Source organism: Pinus tabuliformis, chromosome 8, assembly GCF_031772625.1.
Source record: "Pinus tabuliformis cultivar Carrire ecotype Pingquan chromosome 8, CPIR1, whole genome shotgun sequence".
NCBI lineage: Eukaryota > Viridiplantae > Streptophyta > Pinopsida > Pinales > Pinaceae > Pinus > Pinus tabuliformis.
The window spans coordinates 236,174,938-236,182,186 of NC_142294.1; the positions used below are offsets into that span (position 1 = coordinate 236,174,938).

The 7,249-nt window shown below is 37.6% G+C and overlaps 1 pseudogene; it reads right to left on the reverse strand.

Annotated features, from left to right (window-relative positions):
* Positions 1-5,495: 5,495 nt before the first annotated feature.
* Positions 5,496-6,071, reverse strand: LOC149235007 (uncharacterized; annotated as a pseudogene).
* Between the last annotated feature and the right edge of the window lie 1,178 nt (positions 6,072-7,249).

The following is a 7,249-nucleotide window of genomic DNA, read 5'->3' on the forward strand; positions in this document are numbered from 1 at the left end:
AATTCCATCATGTTTTTATGGCATGCTATATTTGGACGTTTGAACTATGACAGCCTCCACTTGTTCAAGAAAAATGGCGTTGCTAATTTGCCTACAATTTCTAGGAAACTCAAGCAATGTGATGTTTGCATTCTAGGAAAGCATAGCAAACAGTCTTTTCATGATTCACATTCAAGAACACATAGAAAACTTGAACTCACGCATTCAGATTTATGTGGTCGAATGCCTGTTCCTTCTGCAAATGGAAACAAATATATGATGACATTTATTGATGACTACACCAGAATGTGTTTGGTTTATTTATTGAAGAACAAATCTGATGCTTTTCAAACATTCAAGAACTTTCATAAATGGATTGAAAATGATGCAGAATCACATATTGGGTCTATTCGAACTGATAATGGAAAATAATACACATCAAATGAATTTGAAAGCTATCTTTCCCATCATGGGATCAAACATTAAATAACTGTGCCTTATAATCCCCAACAGAATGGTGTAGCTGAAAGAATGAATAGGACAATCTTAAATATGGTACGATCCATGCTCTTCTTCAAAAATGTAAATATGTTTTGGGTTGATGCTCTTCTATGTGATGCATATATAAAGAATAGATGTCCATCTAATGCTATTAGAAACAAGACTCCATATGAAATGTGGTATGGACATGTTCCTTTGGTAAAGCATCTCAGGGTCTTTGGTTCCACCTGTTATGCCTTGATACCAAAGGTACATAGAAACAAACTTGGTGCTAGAAGTCGTAAATGTATCTTCCTGGGGTATTCAAACACCTCCAAAGAATATCTTCTCTATGATGAAGTAAATAAAAAGTTTGTTGTATCTAGAGATGTAATTTTTCTTGAATCATCCAAAACTGACAATGTTGTTGAGCGGCAACTTGATTGCTTGGATAGATTCGCAAAAGCAAAATCATTTCAAGAATTTGATAATCAGATTCCACATCTTGAAGGGGGGATTCCTATACTAGATCAACATGTGGAATCTTCTTCTGAAGAACACTCTCCCCTGCATGAAACTTCAACAACGGATGATGCTTTAAGTGATGTGATTGACAGAATTGGGAGACTCAACCTTGATTCAGTCTCAACTCAATCAGCGGAGCAGCCTGGACCATCTGAGAAAGGTCCCCCAAAGTGGCTGACAAAGACACTTGAAAGTGTTCATCCTGATGAGGTTAGAAAGACATGAACTAGAAATTCAAACCGGCAAAATGGAGGTGATGTAGATGACTCTAATTCACCTGTTGATATGTATGTTTCTTAAGATTGTGAATTGAACTTGTCTACAGATTTTGAACCAACTTCCTTCAAAGAAGCTACTTCTCATGATGAATGGAAAGAAGTGATGCAAAAGGAGTATGATGCCCTCATAAAGAATGGCACTTGGAAGCTAGTTGATCCTCCATTAGGAACCAAACCAATTGGCTGCAAGTGGGTCTACGAGAACAAGTATAAAGCTGATGTCTCACTTGACAAGCACAAAGCTAGGCTTGTGGAAAAAGTTTTTGCAGAGAAGGAAGGGGTTTATTATGAGGAGACTTTTCCCCCCACAGTAAAATGGGCTACCATCTGGACACTCTTTTCCCTAGCAGCTCAAAACGGTTGGAAAGTCCATCAAATGGATGTAAAAACTGCTTTCTTGAATGGAGATCTAAAAGAGAATGTTTTTATGTCCCAGCCTAAAGGATTTGCTATGAAATGACATGAACATAAAGTATGCAAACTTGTGAAGTCCTTGTATGGCCTCAAACAAGCACTGCGAGCTTGGTATGAAAAACTAACTAAGCATCTTCTGAAACTCAATTTCAAACATTATGATCTTGATGATGTAACTTTATTTGTCAAGAAAGTTGGAAAAACAGTTGTATATCTTGTGGTATATGTAGATGATCTTTTGATGATAGGGAACAATGAAAGCTACATTACATCCATAAAGAAGGAATTGGGGAAAAGTTTTGAAATGACTGATTTGGGCTATGTTCATTACTATCTTGGTATTGAAGTAACCCAACATTCGAAGTCCATATTTCTTTCTCAAAGGAAATACATTGGAGATCCGTTGAATAGGTTTGGCATGACAGAATGCAATCCTCTTACTACTCCAATGGAACAAAACTTAAAGCTGACATCTATTGAAGGAAAAGAATTTGAGGATGCAACAAAGTATAGACAGCTTGTAGGAAGTCTCAACTACCTAACTACTACCAGACCAAACATTTTGTTTGTTGTTGGAATCCTCTCTAGGTTTATGCAAAAGCCTTGTGAGGGACATTGGTCTGCTGCAAAAAGAGTTCTAAGGTACTTGAAGGGAACTCAAGACTTTGGAATCAAGTATACATAGGTGGACGACTTCAGCTTGATTGGATACTCTGATTCAGACTTTGATGGAGACAAAGAAACTGGGGTATCTACTTCAGGATATGCTATGAGTCTTAGATCAAGAGCTGTCTCCTGGGGATCACGCAAACAATCAGTTCTAGTAGATTCCACAATAGAAGCAGAATACGTGTTAGCAACTGAAGCAACAAAAGAAATTGTGTGGCTCAGGAAAATTCTTAAAGATTTGCAGGTAAAACAAGTATAATCAACTCCACTCATGATTGACAATATCTCTGTGATAAAGTTGGCCAAGAATCCAAAGTTCCATGATTGAATGAAGCACATCAATACCAAATATCATTTGATTCGACATCATGCTAAGGCCAAAACAATCCATCTGCGTCATTGTTCCAGAAATGAGCAAATTGTCGACATCTTCACCAAAGCACTTGGAAGAAAAAAGCTTGAACGATTCAGAATGATGCTTGGACTCACCAACATCCCTTCAGATTAAGGGGGGGAATGCTGACACCTAATCATCAAGATTGGGTGAATATAATGTAAATAAATAATAAGTAATATGAACAGTCATCGGGAGATGAAATGAATAATCTCTTCCTCATGTATATAATTAAGACCAACCTGAAAGAATGGAATATACGAATCAATTTTGCTTTGAGGAGTTACTGCCTGTCCTAACAACACTGTAGCCTTTTTGGGAGATGTTGATATTCCATTGGACTTTTTGGTCTTGTACTTAGGACTATGTTGTAACCTAATAGAGGTGATGACCACCACAACTAGAAGAGGGTCAAGCCTTTCTCATGTTATGACATTTCATATGATTCTTGATTGATAAGGAACTAGACCATATTGGACACTATATTTGATAAATATCATTCTTATACATATTCCTTCTTTCGAAAATTCAGAATAGTATGTGTTTAATATGAATACAAAAGAAATAAAAAAATCTTAGAGAATTATGAGAAATGTTGGGGTTGATGTCAATTATAGTGAGGGAGGACGTAACACCCTTGATGAGCACTACTTATAAATATAGTGCATATTGCAACATCTCATTTATGATTATATTTATATGAATCTTTGAAAACGATTATATCAACTTCTCATATTATTAATGGAAAAATATTTGAAAGAATTTTATAAGGAATTAATTTATGTCAATACTAACATTAATTGCACGATTATGGCTTTGAATATCCACACTAACTTAAGCCAAAGGTTGGGAGAAACCTGAAAGGTTATTAATCTTGTTGTGGTTTGACACTTAAAGGGGAGGATTTTAATATATGTAGCCCAAAGGGGGATGGGATTAGAATAACAAGCGAATATCATATGACATATGTAAATTTACCCTAACCATAGTTCTCCCTAAATCCTATTTATGACTTCTCATCAACATTTTATGGGGTAATATTGGATTAGCTTTGAGGAAAAAATATATTTTCTTGATGTGATATGGTGGAAAAGAAGGAAACTACTATTTTAGAGAGTCCTATTTTTCTATACAAATTCATAGAAAAAGTGGTGGTATGTTCACTTGATTGTGGAATAATTATGATAGACTAAAGACCACTAAAAACCATTGTGGTGATATAATATTTTTCCCCAAATGAAATCCCCATCCCTAATAATCATGGTGATTAGTTAAATGACTCATTATACAAGTTTGTATAAAAATTTCGAGTAGGTTATCATGGTGATTAGTTAAATGACAAAAATGAAGGAAATATGTGATGAAGCAAGTAGGTTTTCTTCTGTTTTTTAACGAGTTTTGTACTTGGTGGGCTCTAGACATGAAGCTAAATAGTTTTTCTAGCTACTTTTAGTTCTCTTTTGTATGTATCTAATGGCTAACAAATCTGGATCGAGTGAGGCCATGTCTCTCTGTTTGATTAATATATACATTTTAAATTTAGGTATTTTAATTAATATATATTTAAGATTAACTTTGGTCATCAACATTTTAGTTTAGTTTAGTTAATATTGTATAACATTCCCTTTTCAACCTACAACACAGATTCAAATTGTCCTCGCTTATAAAAAAAATTAATTGTTTTAATATTTGTGTAAACTAGTATTTTATTATCGAAATACTTTTAGGTTGGTTGGACGGCATCGAACTACACACATCAAGAACAGTGGGAGTTGCATGGAACTAATTCCAAAGCATGAGGTGCATGCATGCATGGAAGTAATTCGAAAGTATCAGTTGGAATTCGAATATGCATGCATGAAATTAATTCATTCAAAATATGCTCCAAATTAATTCAAAGCATGCTCCGAATAGAAGCTTAATTCCATCCACAGCACGTAGTTCCACATCAGCATAAGTTGGAATTGCTATCGACTGGAGTTCATTTAGTCTTGATGGCGCATTCATGACATTATCTCAAATTAACTAAAATTATACTCCAAGTAGCAGGCAGCAGAGGGAGAGTTAACTGGGGTGCTGAATCAACAACTGCAACTATTTATGAAATATCGCAATAAGAAGAGGAGCGTTAGCTTGAGTTAACTGTGCATTCTGAATCAACTGAAACTATGAAATATTGCAATAAAAAGAGTGTTGCAACTACACTAAGCAAGAAAGGCAGGACGTGCATGGGATTGGAAAGCAAAAGTGGGATGGGTGGTAACTCTTGCAGAGAATTTTTGTTTTCTCATAATCTGAAGCCTCATGATCGACAACTGCAATCTGCCCCTGATCACATCTCAAACATTCATTCACTCATTATTATTACTGGAATGAATAAATAAATGTTTGAGATTCTGGTCGGGGAGAGATATGCGAGTTGAAAAGTATGACGGGCAACGGAGAATTTGCGGAGAGTTTTCCTATGATCGTCGACAACTGCAATCTGCCCCTGATCACATCTCAAACATTCATTCACTCATTATTATTACTGGAACGAATAAATAAATGTTTGAGACTCTGGTCGGGGAGAGATATGCGAGTTGAAAAGTATGACGGGCAACGGAGAATTTGCGGAGAGTTTTCCTATGATCGTCGACAACTGCAATCTGCCCCTGATCACATCTCAAACATTCATTCACTCATGTGATCCTGGAGAGATATGCGAGTTGAAAAGTATGACGGGCAACAGAGAATTTGCAGAGAGTTTTCCCACCTCATGATCGATATGGCCTCAATGGTAACTGCAATCTTCCCATCTGTAACTGTTGATAATTTTGAAATTCGTCTACGAAATCCCAATTTTCACCCTGCCATTTCAGATTGGGGGTCTCGGACAGACCCTCGGTGGTGAAGGTCTCCTCAGAAGGTTCACAGACCTCATCCTTAGAGTCCAGAACGGGGTACGACGGAATGCCGAGCTCGTCATCTGAAGCGTCGAGGAGGTAACACAGATCAATACCTGAGTCCGAAACTAGAGCTTCGCCCTCATGGATGCTATAAATATCGTAGGAGGACGAATTATCCCCCGAGATTGGTGCACAAAAAGTTGAAAACGTCGCGCTGATCTCTTCCTCCACGCTTCTCATCACACCAACTACATAATTCTAACTGGAAGCGCATTCTTCATTGACTTCTTGATTTTCTGCTACGGTTTCGTCTAACAGTGGCAAATGCCGAGACAGATCCGTTTCTTCGCCGATGCCATTGAAAGAGCGTTTGGACTCCCGGACGTCAGAGGAGTCCGGCAGAGCCTCCGGCTCCCGGCAGCGCTTTGTGAGTGTGGCAGACATGATTGAAAGACGGCCCGGAGATTTGAACACGGAACACAACGGTGATGATAGTTCGACTGCAGCGACGAGGTACTCTGCAAATATGAATAACAGAGCAGATATGATACAAGTTATATCAAGATTGGGTATATGTAACTCTGGGAATAATATTTCTCATATTGACTAGCGACCATGTACTCTACTTTTGCTGAGCTAAGTGCAATTGATCTCTACCTCCTACTATACTAAGAAACTAATACTGACCCAACACTGAAAATTCCTCCTCAAATGCTCTTATGATCTCATGAAATCCCCACCCAATCTTCATCTATGAAGCCTTGCAGCTTCACTCCTCTGTTCCTTTGTATTAAAGAATAAAGGGAGTAGTGCCTTTGAGGTGTCTCAACACATGTTTTTCCGCCTTCCAATACAGTTTGGTTGGCATAACCATTTCTTGACTAAGCTAGTTAACTTCATAACACATGTATGGTTGTGTGTTCACCAAATGCATAAGAGAACCCACAATATGCCTGTAAATAGTAGCCTCCAATTCCTCACCTAAAGTGGCATATTCCTTCCTCCAACTACCTGCTAGAGGAGTGTCCATGGGTTTTCTACTCTCCATGTGAAAATTCTTCAACATCTTGTTAGCATGCTTTCCCTCAGAGACCCATGTCCTTTGTCTCGAATTCTCTTACAAGATCGTCTTTACAAGGTTTGATCAACTTACCATCACCGGTAAAAATCAAATCATCGACATATAATACTATAATCAATAATTTACCTTCAACAATGATATGGTAAAGCTTTTCGTCTTCTTTAGTTTTGGTGAAGCCCAACCTGGTAAAATAGTTATCAATCCTCATCTACCAAGCATGGGGCACCTGTCTCAATCCATAGAATGATCTCTTGAGTCTGCACAAATGCGACTCTCTGTCAAAGGTCTCAAATCTTTTCATTTTTTCATTTTACACCTCCTCCTTAATCACTCCATTGAGGAATGTTATCCTGACATCCTCCTTAATCACTCCATTCTCATGGATCTTCCATCCCATCTACGCTGCAAGTGCTAGAATTGATGTGATAGAATAATACCTTTTTACTAGAGAAAAGGTCTCCTTGTACTCAATTCCCTCCACCTATGAGAAACCCTTGGGCACAAATATGGCCTTGTGTTTCTCAATTCTTGTGTCTGCTAC